The sequence below is a fragment of the Stegodyphus dumicola genome, chromosome 4 (assembly GCF_044657685.1).
Source record: "Stegodyphus dumicola isolate Sdum_Otavi_A_Nest chromosome 4, ASM4465768v1".
Lineage (NCBI taxonomy): Eukaryota > Metazoa > Arthropoda > Arachnida > Araneae > Eresidae > Stegodyphus > Stegodyphus dumicola.
In genome coordinates this window covers 189,815,246-189,842,247 of record NC_140771.1, presented here as the reverse complement: position 1 = coordinate 189,842,247, position 27,002 = coordinate 189,815,246, and the positions used below count along the sequence as shown (strand labels likewise).

The 27,002-nt window shown below is 30.9% G+C and overlaps 1 protein-coding gene and 1 long non-coding RNA gene across 5 annotated transcripts in view; one reads left to right on the top strand and one right to left on the bottom strand.

Moving 5' to 3' along the window:
* LOC146997776 (uncharacterized) overlaps positions 1–6,738 on the top strand; it is a 620,175-nt gene extending 613,437 nt beyond the window's left edge. For both annotated transcript variants that reach the window (XR_015040842.1, XR_015040843.1), the window contains exon 3: positions 6,202–6,738. This is a non-coding gene — a long non-coding RNA (uncharacterized LOC146997776). The remainder of the gene's footprint in view (positions 1–6,201) is intronic.
* The window catches only part of LOC118194633 (neural cell adhesion molecule 2-like), a 700,988-nt gene that overhangs the window by 531,074 nt on the left and 142,912 nt on the right, over positions 1–27,002 (bottom strand). The gene's annotated exons all lie outside the window — the stretch shown is intronic.

Here is a 27,002-nt window from a genome sequence, read left to right as displayed (position 1 = left end):
TAAAAATATATACTAATATCTCTCAGAAAAATTGAAATGTTTTTTAATAATTACTTGTAAAAGATATTCTATTCAAGCTTTCAGTGAATTCTTTCTAAACAAAGAAAGTGAAAATTACTGATTCTTGACTGCTGCTCTGACAGAAGGAAGAACTTTCAAAAGTCTTCAATTCAAAAATATTACAAGGGTGAGGAAATTAAATATAATCCTTTCATCGCCCCTAACATTTCTGAGGATTTTCATGATTGAAGTAAAAAACAAATATTTCTCAGACCCTTGTTTTTTCCTTCGAAATTTGATTCGGAAAAAGTTTCCAAGGATAAATGTACTAATACAAAAATTTATTTTACTTAGGAACGAGAGAAAGTGTTATGTTTCTAGAAATGCGCAAAGCAAGAAGTATATAACTCATACATTTAACAATCTTTCTTTGTTTGTATGATATTTTTAATGTGTAATGTTAATAAAAAATTAATGTTAATAAAGTATTTTCCATGTATGAGGTGCTTGCGGTATGAAGCGAAACTTATAATAAAATATAGCGTTTTGATGCTTTTTTTACCGAAATGATGCATTTCAAAATTTAAAAAGTGCTTGATTTTAGTAAATATAAGTATAATAAGAGACCGTAATTAGTGAAATCAAACCTTAAATTCAGAACTTGAGTAATATAATTGTTATATTATTTCAAAATATCATACTATAACGAATGCACGTTGGTAATTAAATGTATTTTTTATTATTACATATGGTATCTATAGAATAGTTTTCTTACAGAATAGATACTTTTGTATTTCTTTACAGAAGCCCGATCTCATTTTTTAATTCTCGTCATGTTCTGCTAATGTCTGCTCCGACGATAGTGATACATTCTTAATAATTTACTTTGCTATCTGTAGCGTAGATAAGTAGTCCCCGGTGCTTAAAAAATCTTGGGATAGTTGAGAAATCGATTTCTATTCTGTAATTTCCAAATCCCTCTGTTTTGCGGCTTGAGAGGTTTCAAGTTTCCTCTCCTTTGTTTTCAGAGCTGACGTGTTCAAGATGTTTAAATAATATATTTAGGTAAAAGCGATCTGCAAGAGATCCGATTGCTGACTTGCAAGAGTGTTTGAAATAAATTTAAGAAGATTGTGTAATTAAAAACATTAATGTATGTTATAAAGCCTCTTGATTTCGTTTATCTCTATAATTGGGGAATTGTTATCTGTAATGAAAATTAAACGGAAAAAGGGTTTCGAAAACCAATAGTATATTCAACAAATCATATTAATATAATGAGACTGTGTACAATTAATTTTTCTGAAGATAATTTTTAAGCCATAGTGTTATTTTACATTATAAGAATCTGTTACATTTCATACGCAATGGAATGCAAAATATTCTCGAAATATGTCTTCTTATTGAAATATATCACTTGTAACCTCAATTTATGCCTTGCATAATGGCTTATTTAATTAGAAACTAAGTGTAGAAGATTTAGATAAAATTAGCATTATATACGTTATTCTGTACGCTATTAGCATTATATATAGTGGCGATAAATCATCATAATCAGCTGTAATCTTAAAATCAGTTCAGCAGCTGCAAACTTAAAATCAATTATATTTTTAATGTACATCGGGAGCGCATATTATACTATTAATATGAAGTGGAAAACTTGCCAGAATTCAAATGCACATAGCCTGGCATACCTAAATCCGGGTACAGGTAGTAAGCGATTGTTGACCAGATGTGGATCGTGGGAGCTCGATTCATTTGAACAGGTCTGTCACAGATTAGGGGTAGTAACTCAGTAGAACAGGGGAAAATGGCATAATTGTGAGAAAGCGCAAGGACAGAAGTTGGTTTTGTGTAGACTAAGACTCAGCGACGTCTTACAAGAGCAGAATTAGTGTGTGTGTGTGAATATGGCAAAGCCTCGAGGGCTATCTGCCTAAGGAGAGGGATGCCTTCGTAGAGGACTCTTACAAGAGCAGAAACTTGAATTATAGTAACTTTGAGCAAGATAACTGGAGGACAGATTTTGGTTCCAGCAGAACGGCGCAATGGCAAGCACAAGTATGGCTGCATTCAAACACTATTTAATAGGACACGTTGAGATGCGTCATGGAAGCCATTTTGTGTTGCCTCTATGAATAAGGCGGATATTATTTTCGAGGATTAATGATGTATGCATTGTTCATATTATACTTTATGTAAATGCTATGTTATTGTACAACTTGTTTGCTTCTAATTTAAAGTAATATTATTTTTTAATTTGAAGTTATTGATTGTTCTCAAAGTTTTTTTAAAGTTCTCTGGATGTTGCTAATAGAACTGTAATTGTAATTTACTTCAAATTGTAATTTATAATGTTTATTCTTTGAAAAAACTTTGAAGGAGAAAAACTTATTACATGTATTTTTTATAGAAAACTTAATCATAGTTTAAGTTGTGTTAGTTTTACTCTCTTGGCTTAATTGTTGCTAAGTTAGTTGTAGTAAGGGGGATTACTGCTTTCATGGTTTGCTAATTTTAATTTGGATTTCTTTTGCCCTGATATTTTCATTTAAATATTTTGTTAATTTTAAAATTTATTTTTTCCATCCTTAAAAGTGCTTTGTCTTTGGTTTCTAACTCATACATTTTAACAACTTATAACCGTGGTAAAATGATTCGGTTATTGGGGGGGGAATCTATTATACTAGAAAACTGTGGCTTTGTATTAAATTTTCCTATTGAAAATTATTTCCTTAACTATTTTCGTGATGCCTGGATTCTCAGGACTGGATGGAGTTGGGATCCCTTCGGAGTGCTTTGGACTCGATGGCCTTCCCATCTAGGCGACCTTCAGAGGTTACAGAAAGGAATGTGACCATTGAGGAGGGAGTGATTGTGAGGCTAGGAACATGACTTTGTTTACTATTCGGACAGTTGAAGCGACGGCCTTCGTGATGTGTTGAATATCCGTCGCTGGTTGACCTTTCCAAAGACTTAGTGTTAAAAAGAAAAAGAAGCGATTTCCTCCAAAGCTGAAATACCCTGTTTAGAAGCCCTTACTGAAAGTCTGCTTTTTCCAATTGAGAAAACGGCCACACCTTGAGGTTTACTAGAAAATGAAAAGGTGAATTCTTTGCCAGAGAAGTGGCATTTCGAAGAGAAGCATCCAGAGAAAGAATTGAGTTTCTCTGACGGTTGTTATGTATTAATTGTTTTATACTGCAAGATTTCAGTTAAGTGCTTCTCTTTTCAGTTTGATTAGTAATTGAAGTTATTAATTTTTGCTTTAGTTTGTTTAAATTTGGTTGTAAGTTTCAACTGTATTTTTTGTAAACTTTAAAATTTAAAGTAAATTTAAAGTTAATTTTAATTTAAGTTTGGTTGCTTTAAAAGTTTTTTTTTTTTTTTTTTTTTTTTTTTTTTTTAGTGAAGTTGTTTAAATTTAATTGAGCTAGGGACTTAAAGATATTGGTTTTGTACTTTTGTTTTGAACTTTAAGTTTTAATTTTTTTAAAGTTTTGTTGCTCCACTTTTGGTGTGTTAATTTTATTAAGGTAGCTTAATTTGTACCCCTCTTTCTATTAAATTTTCTCGAATTCATATTTTCCGACTGGTGGTAAGGTAAATCAAATGTAAAAAAAAAAACTCAATCTTGAAAATGTTTTCTCATCCTTATTTCTTCTGAAGAAACAAATTTTATTATGTGTGTATTTCATTAAATTGAACTTAATTGTTAAATAATAGTTTTAATTTTTACAGTACTAAATTTGTTAGTTATGTTGAAAACTCTTTTCACTGGTTCAGTATTTTTTTCCTTCCAAAAATTGTCGGTTTGGAACTCGCTTCTCCGGATTCCTTATCTGGGGATTGCTCAGCCCCGAATTCTTTTGCCAAGTACTTCACCATGTGTGCTGTTTCACATATTCTGCACCCTTTTGCTCATTCATCTCCAGCAGAGAAATGTTCTACGGGGTATTTCTTTGGGCGGGGGTGAAAATTGTGCCTGTTACGCCTTTACAATTGTCAAATCGAGACCCTGTTGCGAGGCTAGTCCTTTCTGGGAAGTGGTATTTGACCTCGTGCAGTAGCCTTGGAGGGCTGCACTACTGGACAGCGATGGTTGCCAACATCTGATAGCCGGAGAAGTCTTTCCCTTGAAGATTTCACTTTTCTTTTTTTGGAGCTTTCTTTTCAAGATTTCACGTTTTCGCCAATAAACTTAAAACAGTTGCTGAGTAGTTGGCAGAGGAAGAGCGAAGAGCTGTAACGACATCGAGGCAGTGCTGTGAGCTCGAGACCGAGGTAACACTTCAGAACCTGCAAGCGAAACAATTGCTGAACAGGATCATGCCGGACCAAAGAATATCTAAGGAGAAGTAAATGTTCCTCGAGGCAAATGTGGTTCCGTCAGACCGAAGAGACACATTATGTATATCTCTGAAGCTTATTTTAAAGGGGCAATCCATCCCAAAGCTATTCACCCTCCGTACCTTACTGCGCATGTACCAAATAACATCAGAAAGCAACAAAACCGCATGCTGTCGGCCATATTAGCAATCGAACTGTTCGAAACGGTTCTTTGTTGTTGTAATCAGAGGTACTTGGTTCTAGTAATTCTTTAAAAGACTTTTTAAATGTAATGCTGTAAGTAAAATGGTTTTGGCTATTGGGTGCAAACTTTGCTCTTGGTTTTCATAATGGTCATTCCAAATAATTGTCTAAAAGTTTTCATGGTAATTTTTTTTTAAGTTGTTGTCGGATAATTATAATTTATTTCAGTGTTTTCAATTTATTTAGGGGTGCCTTTAATTGTCTTTAATTATTTTTTTCTGTTTCAGTTAGTTATTGCAAAATTTGCTTTTAAAATTTCACTGTAAAATTTTAACTATGAATTCATAAAAATTTATTACGTATTGTATGGCATGTGTTCCCCCCTTTTTAAGTTTACAGAACTAAATTTATTCATTTGTTGAATAATTTCGCATTAAACAGATTTTTTGCGAAATTAAAATTATGAAAAATCCAAGCATACAGCAATTTTACAATTATTAGTTGAATAGCGAAAGTGGAAAATAGTCATTTTTGTAATTTTTATTTAAAAAAATGTATTCCTAATTTTATAATTTGAAATAATTTTTGTCCCAATGGCTACAATATTGTTTGATATAACAATATTTATTTGATTCGGTAAATTATTTACAAATTTTCTTCCCAGGTTTTAATAATACCTACATGTTTGATTTTCAGGTTAAGTATTTAATCTTATATTAATAAATGTAATAAATATTGAATATTTTACGAAAAAAGAATGAAATCAGTTATTTTAATAATTTATGCAAAATTCTTTAAAAGACCTTTTAAGTGTAATTTTGTATTTGTTAATTTAAGTGATATGCATTTGGCTCTTGGCTGCAAACATTGCTCATGGTTTTCATAATGGTCATTCCAAATAATTGTTTAAAAAGTTCCTTGGTATTTGTGAAGATGCTTAAAATTATTTTGCATACGTACATTCTGAAGCTTGAGAAATGTCAATAAATGTCATTGTTTTACTTAAAATGTGTTATTCTTTATTTAAATATTTAATTTTATGCTTGATATGAAAATAATTACAAAATAGCGTTATTTATGTAATTAATTGCAGATTTGTTAGAAATTTAACATCACAGTTATAAATTGATGCTGGATATTATATCAAATGAAAAACAATTATGTGGATTTACAGAAAGAAGTGTTAAGGGGAAAAATAAAGCATATAAAAATAATCAAATTTATTCATTTTTTCTTAAATTCATTTTGCGATTGAACTTTAGGATGTTCCATGCGAAACAATTAAAGATAAGAACATAAAAGATCAACTTCACAATTTATCTAAAACAAAAGTCTCTGAATCCTATTAAGTATTAAGAAATTTATTTCATTTAAATTTTGTCTTCGTATAGCTCGCTGTTTAAATTGAAGTAAAAATTGGACAGGATTTCTATAATTCGCCCAAAATTCCAACTAACATAATTTTGCTCATAAAACTTCAGAAATGTATGAAAATAAAATATTTTGAGTTATTTCAAAGTAAAAAATTTACTATCTCCTCGGAATGCGCTATTTAATTCCACCCTGCGCTGCTGTTTCACTGCATAGCCGTGGCTCTTCGGTACAGCGGCGCAGAGGCGAAACAGGTTTACATTGCGTCTATGAAAGTTTTCATTCTTCTCCTTACAGAGTCTTTGGCCGGACGGAGCTAGGAATTTTACAAGAGCTGGAGGGAAACCCCTACTAACTAAATAACTTGGAGAGATAGAGCTGCTGAATGGTAGGCGGGGACCAGTGCTGAATCAACTGCTGACTCTTCCTGAAATAAAAATGGGGAGTAGAGAAGAAGTACGGGAACCTAACGGGATAAAGCTGCCGAACGGAGAATGAGAGCCTAACCGCGTCCATGATTCCGAACCTGAGTTGATCTAACTAATTAATTACCTCTTTCCTTTATTGTGTAGATAATACAGTATTCCATAAAAGCCTATCGGGAGGAATGTTGTTTCCTCGCATAAGAATTTGTAAACAAGCTGCCCATCGATAAATGTTAAGTGTCAAGAATCTTCTGTGGGATCCCACCGATGTGAAAAATTGTTTAAAATCAAAAGGTATGTTAATTTATATTGTTTCTTCGAAATAATGTACGAGACCAGCCACCAACTAACCAAAATGTATCTTTATTCTTATTAAGTCACAAAATAAACGTTAGATGGTTTCCTTACCTTTGGTATTTGTATTAATTTTAATTATGACACTGGGCCTTCTTTTATATTTAACTGAGCTATTGCATACTTTCACAACGCAAATAGTTAATTGAAATTACTGAATTGTTTATGTTCACTCTGATAAATACACGAATTGATCTTGAATGCAATTTACACAGTATGGATGTCATTTTACAGGATCATGAAATACTCTGAGAAATGTTGTACTGAAATTGAAATATTTACCTATTACCAATTCACTAGTCTACAGTATGTGTTATTAATTGCACTGTGATGCTGACATGTTGCACTAAACAAAATGTTAAATGAATTATGTTATATTGTTCTATACTTAATACAGAACACGGTTGGATTTATGATTTATCAGAATTTTCTCGTTTCTTTTCTGATATATTTAAGTTTCTTGAGCTACAGGCACATCATCTTGTAAGAATATCACTCCTTCCAAGTAAAATTTCCTAATTTGGTATTTTTTATTTCCTAAATAACCGGATAAAGTTTATTTTTCGACTTTTCAAAATTTACATGACGTACTCCTAATAATTGTGAACTTTCCGCCATGTAGTTGTATGATTTTGCTAGATCTGTAACTTGTAATTCGCTTAGTAACCCCAACAGAGACACGAAGCAAATAATAGCTATACCTGAAAGTAGTTAAAAATCGTGAAAATGTCAAGTAACTTTTATATTTAAACATAATTTAGGACATAAACGCACATTCTTGCTCAAAACGTAACGATAGCCAAAGGTCGAGGTGATGTAGCTAACAGAACAGTCAAATTTCAATCAAACGTGGAACAGCAGTCAATGCGTCCTCAGTTTAAATAATACTCGAAGCTAATAATTCTGCCCGAGGGTCAAAATCAAATTATCGGTAATGAATATAACATAAAGATGAATAGCTGAAACTATCCGAACTTGCAGGAACTAAACAAAGCTTTGCACGAGAAACCAGAAACATACTCTGCAATTAAATCTCCGAAGAGCTCAGTTTAAATACTATCTATCTCATTCGCATTCTGAGAAAAGAGAAGTTATAGTAAAGGTTGAAATTATAAGTAACTGGTTACTTTAAATAAAAGCCTTATACAATTAAGTAATTTATTAAAATGTTAAAATGCGTTTCTTTTAAATAGAATCCATTTTTTTTTCTTTTAGAATGTTTATCATACCTGCACATTAACAGACAAATTAACTGGGTTATCACAAATTAACGCAGCACACCCACATATTATTTTTATTTGTTTATATATATATTATGTGTGTGTGTGCATTACACATATCATTTTTATTGATAACCTATAATTTGTTACAATATACACTTAATGACATGTCTGTGTTTGTATTGGACATACACATATTATTTTCTAATGTTTGAGCTCATTTGCCATTTCTGCGTGTTGTAAACACACAGATACACATCTATGCGTATATTTTTATTTCCTAGAACATAAAGTTACTACAAGCACTCCCGGTTTAAGTCATGCAAAATTAATAAACGCAGTAAACTCTACCCAAAATTCAATTTTTCAATGGTAAATTTCATATATCATAAAATAGGTCCATACTTTTCCCGTGATATGTGATTGCTAAAATATTTTGATATCTGATTTATAAGTAGTTACAATTCTTCTGTTTATGTGATTTCAAAAATTGTTCAAATATTTCGATCAATTTAAAAATAGTATTTTAAAGTAAAAATGCATTACCCTTTTTAAGTACATTTCCAAATTACTAATTTTTATTACTATTCCTATTTTAAATTAAAAGCTCATTAAATGGTTCCTAGAGTGAAAGAAGAAGAGTTTTTTTTTTAATTCGTAACACCACCTGCTTTTCTGGAATTCTTTTCACATAATTATGCTTATTAACTTTCACATAATTATGCTTATTCACATAATTATGCTTATTAGCTAATTTATGAAATATGATGCTCTTATCTTCCTTAAGTTTCTTCTGTTTACTTAACTTCTGTTAAATATGTTTTCCTAGATATTTGCGAACATGTGATAGATCATACATTTACCTGATGTACAAATAACATATTACTTTTCGTTTGATTAACACTGTATTCTATTCCAAATTCAATCAAATCTATATTCTAAAGAATATCTTGTTTGCCCTTTTATGATCTCAAAATCACAGCTCATCGTCGATTAAATGCTTCAAATACGATTTACTCTAACAGTAAGCTTAGTAATTTAAGTTAGGAAGATTAGGATTCAGTATTTGGAAATAGAAAAAACACGTAAAACGTTAAACGCTTAGAAATGGTGTATAACATAATAGCTCAGAAGATTAATTTTACAACACTTACATTAAATATCTCACTTTGACGTTTATCTTAATAACCGTCATTTTCCAAATTAGATAGTTTATTATCAATTCAAAGAAATGCATCTTTTTCTTTATTAACCGTCCATTCGACCAATCAAAGTTTCTGGATCCCTCAAGCTAGAGTGATATTATTATCTATAACTTTTATTCCGCGGCTTTTTATTTCATATTTTTTTCCGAAGATGTGGAAACTAAATAAACGGATCGCTCCATTCGTGCACGATAGTATCAGGAAAAGTATATAAATCACGTGTTAGAAGAAAAGTGCTTTGAAGCAAAATTCAAAAACTAAAGGATAAACAAAATCACAGATTTGGGGATTGTAGAGATAAAGTTTGGAGTCAAGAGTAAAAGTTTTATTTGCCTTTGGCTCTGCAGGGACAGATCTCTCAGAATGTGTTTATCTGCAAACGCCTTGCGGCACTGTTTGGGGAGAACCGAGTGCTTGATAAAGAAATATGTGGCAATAATGTACAAGTAAAACATGAAAGTATCTTCGAATAGAGATACATTTCTTCAGCCATGAGTATGGTTCACTTATCTCAAATATAATAAATCATTTTCGAAATATACTTCCAAATCATTAGGACAAAAATATCCTGAAACGTGCACATTTATTTTTCTTTTATACACCACACACGTAAGTAAATTTGTGTGAGGATTAATGAATAATTCGTAGCAACGTATCGCATTTTCTCAACAGCTGAAGTTTTGATTTCAAATATGCGAAATAAATAGTTTTCCCATTTTTACTGTATATTTCTCCCGCATTCTTAGCATGCCTTCGCAGTATAGTATAATGGTCAGTACGCTCGGGGCCAATTCGAGCGGCCTGTGGTTGGAGTCTCGGAGAGTGCACCGCTCATCTTTAATGTGTCCTGTTTAAAATGACCTAATGACACTACAGTGGCACCCGAACTAAAAGGTGGTGGATGATGTGTCTTCACCACCAGGATTTGGCGACTGGGTGCCCTTAATTTCCAGTCCCCCTTTAAAAGGGGATTAGATAAGGTATTTCTCCAGTCTTCTTAGCATGCCATTGTAGTGTAGTGGTAAGCACGCTCGTCGAGTATTCGAGAGGAACGTGGTTCCAGTACCAGCAAGGGCATTGCTCATTTTTCATCTCTACTACTTCGAAATAACCTAATGTCTCTACAACGGTTATAGAAATTCGGAATTTTCTGTAATGATATTAATAATTCATTACCTGCCTATCTGGTTTTCAAATGTTAAGACAACCTCTTGGCACTAAGTATACTTTTCAAATTAAAAAGTTAATGAATATAATAGTAATAGTACAATATTCATGTTAAATCTAGATTGTAGTGCCTCAAGATCATATATGTCGGATCCTTTCAAATAATAGTTTGGGAAACATTAATCAAGCAAATATGAAATGACGATTTACATCTCTCAAAATAAAACTAAATAAATTTCTTATAACGAAAAAATTTATTTTCAAAAAGATTTAAATACCACTCTTTGCTATAACAAAGTCTTTAACGCGAATTATATAGGGGATATAATTATCAAAGCAGAGAAAAATTAAGAGCAACAATAATACACTAAATATTTTCAAACGAGCATTAGAATAAATCTGTACATAATAAAAGTAGAGATAATAAATTCCTGAATTGATAGAAGCTTGAAAAAGTGCAAAAGTCCTTATTTCATTTTGCATGTAAAAAATAAGAAAGGATTATTTTAGCTATAGATTCAAAAATCTAGATTTTTCTTCAAGTTATGCAACTTATTTCTTAATTATTCAATTTCAAAATTTTCAAATTAATATCTCCATCTTTTTCCAAATAAATATCTTGTGCATAAAAATGTAATAGGACAGCATTTTATACGTCATATAAATATTTAAATAATAATATTTAAGATGATAAAAATTTAATTTCCGAGGAAATTGTTTATGTATATCATTTTACTTCCATTAAAAAAAAAAAAAATCTGATGTGTACACCACATGACTTCTTTGTACGGAATATTAAATTATACGCATTTTTTCTTGCATTTCATTTAAACTTATTAGATTGAATTAAACCTACTTCGCCGACAGTGCATAAACAGCAATAGAATAAATGCATTCTTTAAAATTCACTTTGTTTACCATAGCGACACTCCTGCGCTAGGTTTATTTAACAGTAGTATATTTCGTTCCTATTGTAACTCAGAATGCACAAAATGTATATTATTTAAAGAATTATTTTATCGTTGCCACATGTTCTATTTAAATACTATAATAAAGCTAGAACTAGGTATAAAAGAAATTAAGCAAACAAAACAAAAAAGGAACAGTTTTTCACAGACGATTGAGTATTTCTCATTCAATTAATTCAGTTCTCACTTCGCGACAAGGCAAAAATACATAAATCTCAAAATATCTGTATTAAAAATTACGAAGTAAATCTTAAACGCTTGTTTCCTCGAAAAAATTCCAGAAAGGATTAAGCATGATTTAATTCGCAATAATAAATAAAGGTGTTGTCTTTGTTGTTGCGAAGTTACGTTTCTCTAGATTGGCAACAAATCCACTATTCTGCTGTTTCAAATGTAAATAAGCAATGGCCTCCATCAAAAACATTATTAGGCTTAGCGGCACTTAAACAATTTTAAAATTGTTGATAATTCTAAAAATATTGCATACAGATTTACTAAAGGCATAAAAACCTTAACCGGAAGATAAGAACAACATAATTCAATCATTTTTAAAGTAAAAAATGTACAATTTACAAACATATAAGAGTAAAGAAACAGATCACTGAGCCGGGTAACAGAGTGGATATATATATAAATATATTTATATACGTTTGGTGCTGCCGTTTGCAACCAAAATACGAGGTGCACATCGACATGTTATAGCAGTCCTATATACAAAATTCCAACGTTCTGAGGCTACTCGTTTTTGAGTTATGCGAGATACGTACGTACATACGTTTGTATAGACGCCACGAAAAATTCTCTTCAGAATTCATTTTAAAGCAGTTTATAAATTTTTTGGAGGAAAAGAGTGTTTTATTCTGTCCTTACATACAGATATCACGGAAATACATCGTTGAAAGAGGTCAAATTTTCGTTGAAATATGCTGCCTGAAACTTTTCGCGATTACAATACTTCCTTTTTACTTCGTACAAGGAAGTAAAAAACGTTAACAGATGGTTCCTCTAGAAAAGAAAAAATTATTTTAGTTTTAAAAAAAGATTTTTGATTATTTTTCAAATCACTGTGCTCTTATAAATCATAGTATTTAATAATACAATTTGTAATAATAATTTAAATAGAGTTTTTAATAATTATTATTATTCTAATAAGACAAGAAATGAAATTCTGATGAAAATTACTAATATCCCTTATTTTTCATAACTTTATTAATATTTCTATAATATCCTGTGTTAATATAAGAAATATCTAGGAAATTGGATATTTTAATAATGTAACTATTTGAATACTTTAGAAGTTTTCTACAATTTTTAAATTATAATTATTACTTCATAACAGATTGTTTTTAAATAACATCCGTATGGAGGAAATCAGGAAATTCTCGCGTGAAAAGTAATTATTAACAAATTAACGAGCCAAATAAACATTTCTCAAATGACTCTTTTAACGGAAATATAAAAAATAAATGTTTCAATAAAATGTCTAAAATATAAAAGAAAAAATTACTTTTAGTCTAGGTTAAAGACATTAGCAAAGAATGTATTGGGATGTTTTGCCTGTGTGAGACGAAGAAGTGCTGTCTTGGAAAAATTTTTAATAAATGTTTTATTAAAACACAATTTCGTAGTAAACTGAAATATTCACTCACTAAGGTATTAATCCAAGACTGATCTCAGTGAAGGACGTACTAGTAGAAATGAGCTTATGATAGCAGACAGGAGATCATCATGCCAACTATTAGAAATTTGCTGCAAAGTTTCATTGAATGCATGCCCAAATTTTGTTATCACAATATAAATAAATAGACTGCTCAAAATATTACAAATGTACTTGCAGTAAAAAACACATGCGCAGTTGATTTCACTTATTAAATATATAGCTTAATAAACTGAAATATATTTACGTAAATTACGGTAGAAAAAATCATAATATAAAATCCGCCCTTTTTTTTTTTTTTTTTGTCGATTTTTGCACCTTATGTTTGGATAGTTCATTGTTTACATTAGGCATTGACAGACTGCCACACAATGGACGTAAGTGTTTTTAATGCTTTTAGAACGTAAGTGTTTTCAATGCGTAGTGTTTTTAATGCTTTAGTGTTTTTAATGCTAAAAATTAACTGCTTTTACGTTTGCACGTTTACTAAAATGTATGATAACTTATGAAGTTCACAATATGTTTACATTTTGTTCAATAAAATTTGCAGTCACGTTCCATGTAAACTTTTCTGCCACCATTTTTACGGAACGTTATACTTAGATACCGCGACAATGTAAATGTAGTTTAATGCGATATAATGATATAAATTTGAATTCCCTTTCCCAGCTAGTCAAATTCCTTTTTAAAGGATCTTATGCAATGAGTGTCAAGTTGGATAGGAAAAGTATCTCTGGAATATTAAATGTTCTTCCGTATGAGTTCAACAAATGCTCCAGATATACAAAGACTTGGAAACTGTGCTATATTTAACGAACACGCTGTTGTTGGTCTGAAAGTGCTTGACAGGTTTAGCGAAGGGTATGAGTTCGAGTGAAACGACCAAATAAATGGCAGTGGATCACCAGTCAGAGCCAGACCACATACGACACAAATAACAAAGGTTGCCCATAATGACCTTAATTGAGAGGCTGTTGCACACTTGGTATATCTCCAGATACGCCACCTATAAATTAATAACATTTTAGACCACTGTCGAAAAACTTGTTGGCGGAATTTTCGAAAACAAAAATAAACTACAACCTCTTCAATGAGCTTTTCGCATCTTGTGACAGTAATGAATGAAAGTATTGATTATAATTTTCAAAATAATATTCTACATTTTAGCAATTGCTAAACTATAGGTTTCAAACTCTCTTTCAGCAGATCTAGGAATACTACTGAAAATAATCACTTTTTTAACAGTATCATTGCATCTAATGAAAACATAATTGGTCATATTTGAGATCATATTTTCGCAATATTAAGCCATTTTTTTCGATCATATTAAGGTATTTTCGCTTTCCTTATAGCATGCCTCCGTGGTGTAACGGTAGCACATTCGGCGCGTATTCGAGAGGTCCAGGTTCGAGTCCAGGCAAGGACACCGCTCATTTTTAATATCTCCTGGTTTTAAAATGACCTAATGACACCACATTGGCGCCCAAACTAAAATGGTGTGTCTTAACCACCAGGGGGTGGATGATGTGTCTTAACCACCAGGATTTGGCGACTGGGTCCCCTTAATTCCCAGTCGCCTTTTAAAAGGGGGAGTATATAAGGCATTTCTTCCGCCTTCCAGCATGCGTTTGCGGTATAACGGTAGAACACTCGGCTTGTATTCGAGTAGTCTAGGTTGGAGTCTAGGCGAAGGCTTTGCTCATTTTTCATGTCTCCTGCTTTCAAAATAACATAATGCTTCTGCAGTATAATTCCGTCTTCTGATTGTGAGAAACTGCAGACTGGAAGAGATCTTCACTGCCTTTAAATCAAAATGCATTTAATAAAAAATTTATATATTTAATCTATGATTTTTACATCAGAATTTTGTTAGTCAATTTTGTTCAAATTCACTTTAACTCTACGAATGATGTTCAAATTTAAACAAGCCGGAATTTAATAGTTAGCTAGTTTTTTTAATGGATTGGAACAACTAACACAAGTTTCTATGCAGTCACCTGCCACTGAAATATCAATGTTCCACGGCCCAAGAAGTTTCTTGAAGAAGCCAAGTTTAAAGGCCAACGTATCGTAGGTCAACGTATTGGAAGAGACATAAACGTTCCAAATGATTTTTAAGTCTCGCATAAATCTCAGACGGAATGGTAGCTTAGTTAAACAGATATCTAATAATGATTCGCGGGCCAACACTGTTATGAACGCACTGCTCCAACATGTTGATTGCAAACACCTGAAACGACAGAAAGCGATTACAGCAGTACTATTAGCAAGTTTGTCCAATTAATGATGATTTCTCTGAAATTCTCAAAGAACGGAGTATGGAAATTCCTGTTTGTAACTAAATGGCCATCTTATTGCTAATTTAAATGAATATTAAAATGCTATGAACTGCTATATTGGAAAATATATATATAGTGTTCCTAGAGGTGCTAATACAAATTTGAACTGGGAATCGCGCAAGAAAGCTCTTGCGGGTGCGTGCCATATTATCTGTGAAGAATATTAGTTAGTGAATTCATTAGGAGTTAGTGAATTTCAAAAATTGCATCTGATTATTCTACAGAATAGAAAGATTATCCGCGAAGATTATTTGTCTGACAAGGTAAGGAGAACACACATATACAAAAATCGGCTCTATGTTTTAGGAGTTGTATTTGTTGATAGTACATATTTCAAATGCGTAACGATTTTAAATATTTAGAAAGGGTTTTAAATATTTATAAGGAGTAAAGCAAGTGCATATCATACCAAATAAATGTATGGAATTATTACCTTTTGCTTGAGCAGTATAAAATATCTGGTGACAGATTTGTTTACATAGTGTTTAACACACGAGTGCTAATCATAAAAATGTTACGGAAACCGGATCGTAATACATAAAATAAGTCTTCATTTCTGACAAAAGTAGTATTTGTTATTTCAGTATTTATTAATACATTTAGAACATTATTATAAAAGTTTCATTATTATATTTCAAAAGCACTTTTTACAGATTAATTTTTGACAATATATTTGTATTAACACTATTCTTTTAACACATGTTACGGGCAAAGTTTGAAAACCGGCATTCAATAGAATGCCTTGGAATTGTATATAATGCCTAAACTAGCCGGGGTATGTATGAAACGATTCATATTTCATACATTTCCAAATGACAAACCGGCAAAGTATAAAATACATTTCCGATGCGTTCGAAGAACCAAACTACTTACCAGAACTTAATAAATGACGTAAAAAGGCCAAAATGACTACTAAGAATTAACCACGGAACTACCTGCTGCCGAATCCCTATATGGGATATTTGTGGAAAACAAAATTACATTTATCTATCCTGTTAAAGTAAGCGTCAGTACCATACAGTATTACCTCACGAACGCTGAGTTATTTCCCGTATTTCAGAAAAACTCATTTGAGTGCTGGACACGGACAAAGTGACAGAATGTTGAAAGAACTTTCAACAATATACAAAAATGTTACACGTAATGGTATTGAACTGTACGACTACCTTGGTAAGCCTCACAGAAAAAAAAAATGGTATTAAAAAGGACATTGTTGTGAAACGTTTGACCGCTTGCGAATTTAATTCAGGCAGATCTTACAAATTCCATCTCGGCAGGGGAAAAAATGCAATTTAATATGTTGTATAAAGATATTCTCACTGTCATCTTTTTACATAGTTCGAATAACGAATCGAGTTTTTAATGTCACTCTTTCATTAATATTTTTGAGGAATTGACATATTTTAAATAATAGCCTTATCATAAATATTTTTCCATACTTTGCCCAAAGAGCATTTGTCATTCCATAGAATGCCTAGGTATTATATACAATGCCTAGGGAAAGTATGTAATCATTTTCATTTATTTCATACTTTGCCTAAAATCGTCCGGCATTATATACAATGCCTAGGCATTCTATAGAATGACGGCATTTCATAATTTGCAGTATCATATGTTAAGGTGTACGACCCTATTCCGATTCAATATTCTGCTGATTCTGAGCAAATAAATAGGGAAGAAGTATTTGTTTTCATTCAGCAGAATGTTTTCTTCATATTTCTTAAATTAATTGGCAAATTCCTTTATCATTCAGGTTTATTCATCTTCAGATATTTCTATAATTAAACCGCAGTGAAGAGTGGTAGGTGGAAGCTTTTCAATCGACTGCATTTATACGAACAAAAAGTTTCATTGATAACGCAAAATTGTTACAAAAAGATTAAAAACGTGATAAATGAAAAATACGCAAAGCAAAAATGATAAAAATTTAAAATAATCTAAAAATGTGAATATATATATAGTATTTACATTTTGCCTTAATTTACAGAAACATATATATATATTTCTGTAAATTACGGTTGAAAAAATATAATATAAAATCTAATCTATAATATAAATTATTTTTTTGCAGATTGCCTCACAATGCTTATGATAGACTGCCTCAACTATGTATGTATAATAAAAGCATAATCAGATATAATGATGTAGAACAAACATTACTAGCATAGATACTTAGAATATTGATTCAGAATGAAGACAGACTAAACATTCCCAGTCGAGACATATTAAACATTCAACTTTATTTTAAAAAGCATGTTGTAGTCACAAAATACTTGGCAGACTTACGTGAAGAGAGCATAAACCAGAAGTCTATCTAGGCCGAAGTGCAGAAGACAAGCAAGGAAGAAAAAGCGATGCGAATTTAATCTATAGTGGTATTTATAAGCTCGGGAAGTTTTTGTTTTAAACACGAATAGTAATTAGAGAGAAGTCTTTCAGTGCAGAGAAATCGCAGAGAAGTGCGAGGCAGCATGCTGCAGAGGGACGCAAAATGGTGCAAAACGTATCTTTGAGGTAGAGATGTTTTTAATTAAAAATTATGAATTTAAGGGTATATAGTCAATTAGTTCCAACTGCGTTTAATAATAGTTTAGTAATTTATTTCATATTTTATGTTTTATGTGTATTTTAGATTTAAAATATATTTGAGTAAAAGCTTAAGAAAATTTATATTCATAAGCATCGCGCGCGAAGGGAGGAATGGGTCAATAACATATCTCACTTAAATCTCTGTTTCGAAAACGAATGATATTTAACAATAATCTAAATAAAACAATGAACTGAATAAAGATTTTTTAAGCAATAAATTAATTTTAACACATTAGAATTGTCATATATCTAGACAAACATGTCTGTCTAGATATATATGCCCACCCGTTTGGAGGTAGGCATTTATCTGTATTAGTTAAACAGTGTACCTATAAATGGTAATGTGCCAGTAAAGTTTGATAGCTATTTTAAAGGTAAAGACATCCTTCTAAGTTTCCCCCTCCCATTTATAAATGCTAACATTATTTCTTTATTGTTCAAACTTTTTTTTTGGCATGGGTGCCATGTAGTTTCTAAATCTAGAGACTGCCACAAGATCGTATTAAACCACTAAGTAAACCACCACACATAGGTGAAAATTCCTATTTGGAATCTGCAGAAGTCTGTAAATCAATTAAGGCTTTCCATCCATATGCAATAACATTGTGAGTTTCAGCTTAAAGGCGATGGAACTATGGTTTTAGTGATATGAAAGCAGACAGGAAACTTATTTTTGACAAGGCAGGCCAATATTATTTTTTCCAGAACTGAAGATTTTCTTTAAAATTATTGTTATGATTTTTAGTGTCGTAAGCACTTCAACCATCCAGAGGTCTGGCTAAAAAAAATTAAACTCCCCCAAAATATCCTGAACGAATATTATTCTTTTTGGTCATTTTTCCAAACTGTGCAGCTATTTTATACTCGGACTCTTCTTCTCTAATAAGCATCCCTTAAAGTCTGACACATTTCAAGGTACAGTATATGTTCATAATTAGAAATTCCTGTAAATGTGTTCTTGGACTTAAATATATATCATTTGGACGGTTATAGAGTGACATCTGAAGATGTATTCGATCAGTGGCAAAGCACACTTACACTATAAACATAAAGGAAAGATGTCCACCTAAATTACGACTTGAAAAAACCCGGTTGCATTCGCCTTACATAAGAGAAAAAACACGAAAATGTTCGTTATCCAGCCATTTCAGCAGGATTTAAATCAGGTTTAAGGGATAGTCTTCAGCCCTCTTATCTAAATAACAGCTTTAGGACTAAAAAGCAAATAATGCGGTATAAGGATAAAATCACACATCTCAAGTGATATGTGCGTAAATATCACAATCTGAAACAAATGCAACTATAGAATTTAAAGTATAATATGTTTTAAAAACTTTTGCGAGTTAATTTGCAGGCTCTTTAACTTTAATACAGGCTTTTTAACTCTAAATATTTAGCTCTTTACAGGCTCTTTAAATGTTTGAATACATTTGCAACAATACAAGAGCATTCTTGGATGTTTTTGATGTTTAAACAAAATCGTATTAAGCAATAAATCAGCAGAAAAGTATTAAGTATTTAATAATGAATATGAGTAAAAACATTAATACTTATATAAAGAATTAAAACAATTAAATAAGTTTAGAAAAATATTATATAAAATATTTCATATAATGAAACAACTAAAAAATCCTATAATTACCTAAATGGGGACAGTAAAGAATAATAAACAGTATTACATGTGTATTATTTTATTTCTGCAAATCAAGCCTCAAAACTAATTTAACAATAAAAACGAAATGTTTTTTAAACTCTCCTTCAAATTGAGAATGAGAAACATGAGAACTTATTAAATAAACATTAATTCAAGGAATTCATTTATAATTAAATTTGTTCAGTTATTTTTATGAATGTATGTGTTTTGTTTTTATAGATTGTTTTCTTTCAACCTTAATTTTTCTCGAACTATAATTTAAAGGTACTTAAAAAAAGGTACAAAATACGAAATGACACCCACGTGTTCATAAATGATCTTGCTGTTATCTTAATTACTTTTGAATTAATATAGACCAAAATGCCAAAACATTGATTCGATGACAAATTTCTAATTTAATTAAATTTATGTGGAATAAAAGAAAGCAACTTCTTTCCTTCCCATATTTTTCTCATGGTTTATTTCACTAACTCATATGAAAATTCGTCTCTGAAAGCCACGGAGTTTCAAAATTGTTGCTTTCAATAAAAACGATTATTAAATTTTAGATATTCTGTTAAAAACCCCGAATTAAAATTTTTATATATAACGTCTTGCCATTCAACCACATGATCATTCATGTAGATTGCTTTCCCGACGAGAATGGACGAGCTTTTATTTTTAGAAAAGGATTAAACTCATAAAAATATTAGGTTTTTGCGGTTTGAAGTAGACAAAAATGGCGACCAAGTCTTGGTCAAAATTAAATATGGATTTATTCGTTAAGTATTTGAAATCAATGTAATTCGATGTAAGTTTGAAACACTATCAGCTAGGGTATAAAGAGGTTTTGAATGCTGTTCCATTATTAATATCGCTGCTCTGGGGGAATATACTAAAACTCTACTGTGATGCATTGAAAATACACCTGAATGTACAGCGAATTTCCAGACTAATCCACAATTAAAAAATACCACCTATAAAGGTCAAACTTTACTAAGACGATCTATTATAATTTTAAATTATATTGCTCTTTTAAGGAGGAGTTCCTCTTTATAATGTTCAATATTAATGCTTACTGATTTTTTTAGAAATAATGACCTCATTCCAAGGAATGTAAGAAGTTTTATTAAAGAGTTTAAAGTAATTCTTCTATGAATCTAAAACAATTTGCACTTGTCAAGTGACAAAGAGAGAACAAATCATTTCAGGCATAAAAGGGAAAAAAACTGCTGATTCTGTTCTCGATGATGTTACATGTATCGTATAGTAATCGGGTAACAATTTTGCGAAGCGCATATTTCCATGTCACAATAATATTATGGAAGTTTCTCTTAATACTGTTATGCTATTGTAGATTGTTTACCAAATAAATGATGATATGAATTTGGTTTTCATTCCTGGCAATGTATAGGCTAATATTACAATTAAACTAAAGTACTCTATTTCAATTTCAAACTTTTCCACAGCGATTTTTGACATATACCGCAACTCTTCTAAACAAATTATTTGAAGGTTATTTAGGGACACTATCAATCACGACATTAGGAGATTATACGCTTTCGATTTTCTACCTTATTTTTTCCGGTATGCTTCGTTTCGCAGTAATTTTCCAGATGGAAATTCATTTTTTTAACTTTGCTCCGCCGATACTGTGTAATTCTTCTTCACATAAAAACAAAATTTTAAAAATACAGATTGACACTGGCAACTGAAAGTACGTCTTTTTTTTTAAATTAGCTGAAAAGCTGATAATGTGATTTACCTTCATGGGACTGGAGTTTAATTATATTTATTGAAGTGTATTATTAAAAAATAAAGAAATAATAGTTCAGAAACAGAAAGTACAGCTTTTAAATTTATTGCTTTCATTACGTAATTATGTTCATTTCCTTACTGTTCCAGAGTATTGATGAACATAGAATACAGTAAATTATGATGTTTTGAAAAATAAAGTTAAATTTATTTATTTCCATATAATATGGTAGTAAATATTATGAAAAATAAGGGAAATGTGTTTTTTTCTCTCAGCCTGGTCTTTTTAAATAATGTACAACCAAACGGTAACAGAGACTTCACATTTGTTAAGGCGCTAAACATTAGATAAATAAAGGAGGTACTGTTTTCGTGTTTAAAAAACAAGCCTCTAAGTAACATAAGCTTGAAGTTTATTAAAGTTTTAGAGCGATTTAGATTGTATCTTAACGAAATTTGAAGAAAGATAGAGAATACTGACATGAGCTATGTTCTTAGAGGAAAGCAGGATTGGAACCTGTAAGTGACACTGTAGTCTGGTGCCCTATGTAAATGCCTGAGGGTTTCTCCTTACGACGTTTTGTGGAGAACATGCATATTTTTACATGCGGTGGATATGTATTTCGTGTACTGGTTAGCTAATGTAAATGGACGAAAAGCTATAAGGACGCCATCAAGGATGTTTTCTAACCAGACATTCAGCAGACGTAAGCTGCAAGAAAGGGTAGGATATTTTTGGACAAGATATCATTATATGTCTGATCTACACTTTTAAGGCCTCGTCGATCTCATACGAGTATGATCTCGGTGTTAAGCATGCATTACTGCAATTAGTCGGAAATTTCTGGACACCACATGGCTCCCCTCTACAACCTATCAAATTATACACATTTTTTGTGCAAAAATAAAATGATATTAAACATGATTACATAATTACAGCAATAAACTAATATTAAGTAGTATTAGATATTTACAACAATAGATCGGTGTTAAATATCTCTAGATATTTGTTTTTAGACTAACTACATACATAAATTATTATTATCTACGTAGATATCGTATATGTATATTATTGAAGTCGTCGCTTGATGATAATCTTATGTTGACACCATATGACTCTTACTTTTCCACATGACTATTAAATTACACTAATTTTTCACAGTGCAATTATAAAAATAAACAATGATGTTTACATCAATACAATGATTATTGGAGAAGTCAAACGACAAGAATCAGTGTACTATTTGCACTGAGAAACTAGTTTCACGCGTTCGTTTATTCGATTCGTTACAGAATAGACGGCTTACTAGTATTTTAATAATGCCCTAAATAGATTAGATATTCATAAACAATAGCTATTATTCTTGTCTTATAAAACAATTTGACTAAAACAATATAATGATTGTCTGTGCATTACAAAAATCCACATGATTTCTTTAAGACTCTCCTACTTCTCTGCAGAAATCTGCCTTACATTTTATGGCATAATATATTTTATGGCCCTAAAAATAATATCTTCTAGCCATTTGATCCATCTTAGATGGAGTTTTGTGTCATCTGTGAACTGCCCCTCGTTTATCTGAGTTGCTAAATTTAATTTGTTATCTTTTTATGTAGTAGGTAACTTATTTACCATTATTGTAGCTGTTCCAGATTTTTTTTTTTTATTTTACCTAAAAAAATTATAATTGTTGCCTGTTATACCTTATTGTGAATGAGCTTAGATTTCTCAAAATCGAGTGCAATGCACGTTTGCTGCAGTTCTTCTATACCTTTCATTTAATTCTAATTTCATAGCAATATCTATATATCATCGCAATCCATTTTCCTTCATCTGCACAGCGATAAAAATTTTATTGAATAAATTATTATTACTCTTATGGTCAGATATTGAATTATGAAAATAAAACAAGGCATTCCTTACCTGTCCTAGTGAAAGCATATAACTTTTGACAAATTACCACAACATACAGTTAACAGATATTGAATTATATTGAATCATTTTCTTACTCATGTATAAAGAGCTAGTAAAATTTTAAAGAATTGTCTCCTCCCCTTCCGCTTATTTCATGCTGTAATTGTAGTAATGTTTGATTCCTTTTTTAAAAAATTAAAAGAGTTATATCAAATAATTTAAAAATTACGTGATTATTATGTGTTTTAAAATATCTATAAAATAAATTATTCTTAGTATTTTGATATCTAGCCATGGGGACGTCCGTAGCCATGCGGCTGTTTGGAGCTAGCCATGTGCTCTCATAATTGTTATAATTTCAAGTCGGCTATGTATTGTTATTATAGAAGAATTTATTTATTACAAAATAATTAATTATTAATAAAAGCCTGCTGCTACGAAGTACTTAGAAAAATGAAATACTAATGGATTATTTATAATTTCTTTGCATATTTCAACGTTAGGATGCATTAATTTTATCAAAGCGTGTACATTTTTATCTAAAATACTTTGTTTTTCATATTCTTTTGGAAATTTTTAACATCATTCACTAAATATGTTTACTCATCTCTGTTAAAGGAAACAGTATTTTATCAACAGCATTAACTTCAAGCCGACAAAGGAGCATGACATTCAACATAAAGCAAAATGACTCACATACTTAATTATAAAAAAATTGTTGCAAAATTTGGTAAAAAGAAAATTGATTTTGAAGGAAATAAGCATCGTTAAAATCTGTGGAAGTTTATTTAAAACCTACGACTGTTCTATTCCACAGTCTGACATTTTATATTGCTTTTTTTCGCCTCCATATAGGTCAAAAATAAATTTAAATTAATGATCGCAAAATAAAATCTTTTATATTATATCCCATATTTAAATACATTAAAATTAATATTCTAATCTAATTCTGTCTAATTCTGACGCGGATTTGCCTGCAAGTGTTTCCTATGAAACATTGTCTGCAGTATAAAGAAATCTAAAAATATATTCATTTTCACGAAATTCGTACAAATGCTAACGAACCCAATGCAAAAATAACATATTTTCAAAACATCACGCTAATATCTCCTTCAAAAATCATTTGAAACTAATGGCAGCTCTGACGAAATCGTAATCTTAAATCAAAGGGATATTTACATTTCGCAATAACTTCGCTTCAGAAATCCCATATTTGTTTTCTCAAAATTGTGGAGGATTTCAGAAATATATCATTCAAGAGTAGAACACACTTTTAAATCACACACTTTTGATTTGTACGAAAATTATAAAACTTTAACTGCGAAGATTAACTTCATATGCGTTTTACACTGAAAATTATCAAAGGAATCCTGAAGTCAAAATAATAAACTTATAAGGAACATGATGAAATTAAAGCACATGTGAAAAGCTCAGAACTGAAGTCTCATTATTATCTGGTATCATGATATCAGAAGAATAGGGAGGGGATCTCTGTACTTAAATATTCAGTGTAATGGAATAAAATACGAGTATTAGAGAAAAGTTATGTGTAGTAATATTTGCAGATATGGCACTAATTTTTTCGTTCTGTTAGCAACGAAGAAAAAAAGGTTGAGAATATTCAGATATATCTATGAAATATTATTGTAGAAATAAACATGCTCTTACCTTCTAAAGGTATTTTGAGCTTTATAATTCAGATATGGATTTGAATTCAAATAATATATAACAAAGAAGCATTCTACTTGCAGGGCCAAAATGTTCTCAGCGTAGCAGGTGAAATATTCTTAGGTTGAGCATTGTCGAATTAATATCCAGAACGATTCCCGTGTAGGTTTTGAAAAATGGTTTTGCTCATTATCATGGATCTCACAATCTCATTAAAAAGATTTTAATAACACAGCAGACAGCATTTTACGAATACAAGATTAACAAAGGTATTTTGCAAGTGCGTATGATATTTGCTCATATTCTGTAGGAATAAAAAACAGAAAATCATGAATTTGTTAAAAAATCAACGGTGTAGATGAAGTTAGCATGTTCTGTATTTGCATTTCACAATAACTGCATGTAGCCAGTATACATAAAATTATTAATTTATGTTCCATTACTTTATCAACGATTAGAAATAGAACTTTCTCGTGTTAATAAATAAAAAATTGGTTTAGTTCTCTCAACTAAAATATGGGGAAACTTATTTGACTGTCTTACTGATGTAAGGATTATGTTAATTTTATTAACAGTTAAATTTTGAATTAAATTTCCTTTTATATCGCTTCTTAATTCCAACTTACCACTTCCGGCCAGAACATAGTTTTAGAATGATGTTTGAATGCTAATGAGGAAGAGCGGTGTTTAACAGCGAAGTTCTACTGTCTTAGTGAGAGAGATACCAGATATTCTGGCTAGCACGCGTCCGCTTTTTTAGGCTATTCTCTCGTAAGCTATTATTACCCTCGGCTGTACTTTAGGTCCTTAATAGCTTCACAGTAAATTAGCGTTAAGGGCCAACTCTGTTAAAACAAAGGTAGGATTCTCCACTGTGTACTTTTAAGTTACAGTTGAATGTGAAGAATTTTAAGAACTAGTAAGCGAATGATTGCTTGAGTTATTGAGGTAGAAAACAACAAGTGAGAAGGGTGAAATAATCCTTTATTATTCCAACTAATGTTAAATAAAACTCTGCCTTGGAGTTTACAATAAAGCCGACACTCGGGCTTCAACTTAAGGAACTAAGAAATAAACTAAACTAATCTAAACTAAACAAACATAGCCAAAGGTATCAAAATTCTAACAGAGTTGACCCCTTAACGCTAATTGACTGAGAAGCTATGAAGGACCTAAAGTAAATACCTAAAGTTAAATACCGCTCTTCCTCATTAGCATTCAAAGGTGATTCTAAAACTACGTTCTGGCCGGAAGTGTAACATAATCCTTACACTGATGTTAATCTTAAAATTTTATTTCTACTTCAAAAGTATAAGAACCAAATCTGTAATTAACATTCAGTTTTATTACGCAAATGTAGTTATTTAAACTCTTCTTAAGAATTTTTAACAAGAAGATATTGAGGCAATTCCTGTAATTGTCTTGATAAAAATAAACTACGAAATAATAATTACATATTTAACTATATTCGGTCTAGAAGAGCGAATTAATTGAATTAAATTTATAATATAGTTTAATATGAATTATCCTAATTAATTTCAAATTCTACCTCAAATTAAAATCGGTGTGTGCATTAACTCCAGGCAAAGTCTTCAGACATACATTGAAGTATATTAGTATTTTGTAAGTAATGCCCTATTGGTTTTATGATTTATGAATTCAGGTCAACTACACCGCTGTCAAAAATGAATATTTTCTTTGAGATACATGCTGTTTTTTTTAATCTATATTTAAAATTCGTATTTCAAAGCACAGAATGAGTTAAAAACTCACGGTTCCGAATACTGAATGCTGATTTGTTCTCATGCTTACTATCGCTGTTTGCATACATAGTGCTTTCATGTATAAGAGCCCGGAGATGATGCATAAAAAGCTTAAAACACTTTTTTGTGTGAACGTTTGGCTTAATGAGGTGTCTGTTTGGGTCTGTCATTTAAAAATGCAGATGTTGACACCTATGATTCGAACGTTATGTGGAATAATATAAAAGGAACCAAATAAACCTGAAAAAAGTAGAAATATTTTAGTAGTTGAAATAGTTTAAGTTTGTTACTTAAAAATGTAATTTAATACAAAAACGGTATTCGGATATTTTACAGAAGATCCAGTCAACAGAAGAACAACATTCTCATAATAATGTGATTTCATAAGTGGAACTTTCAATGGTTGGAAAACTGATGAAATATAAGATAACAGATGAATA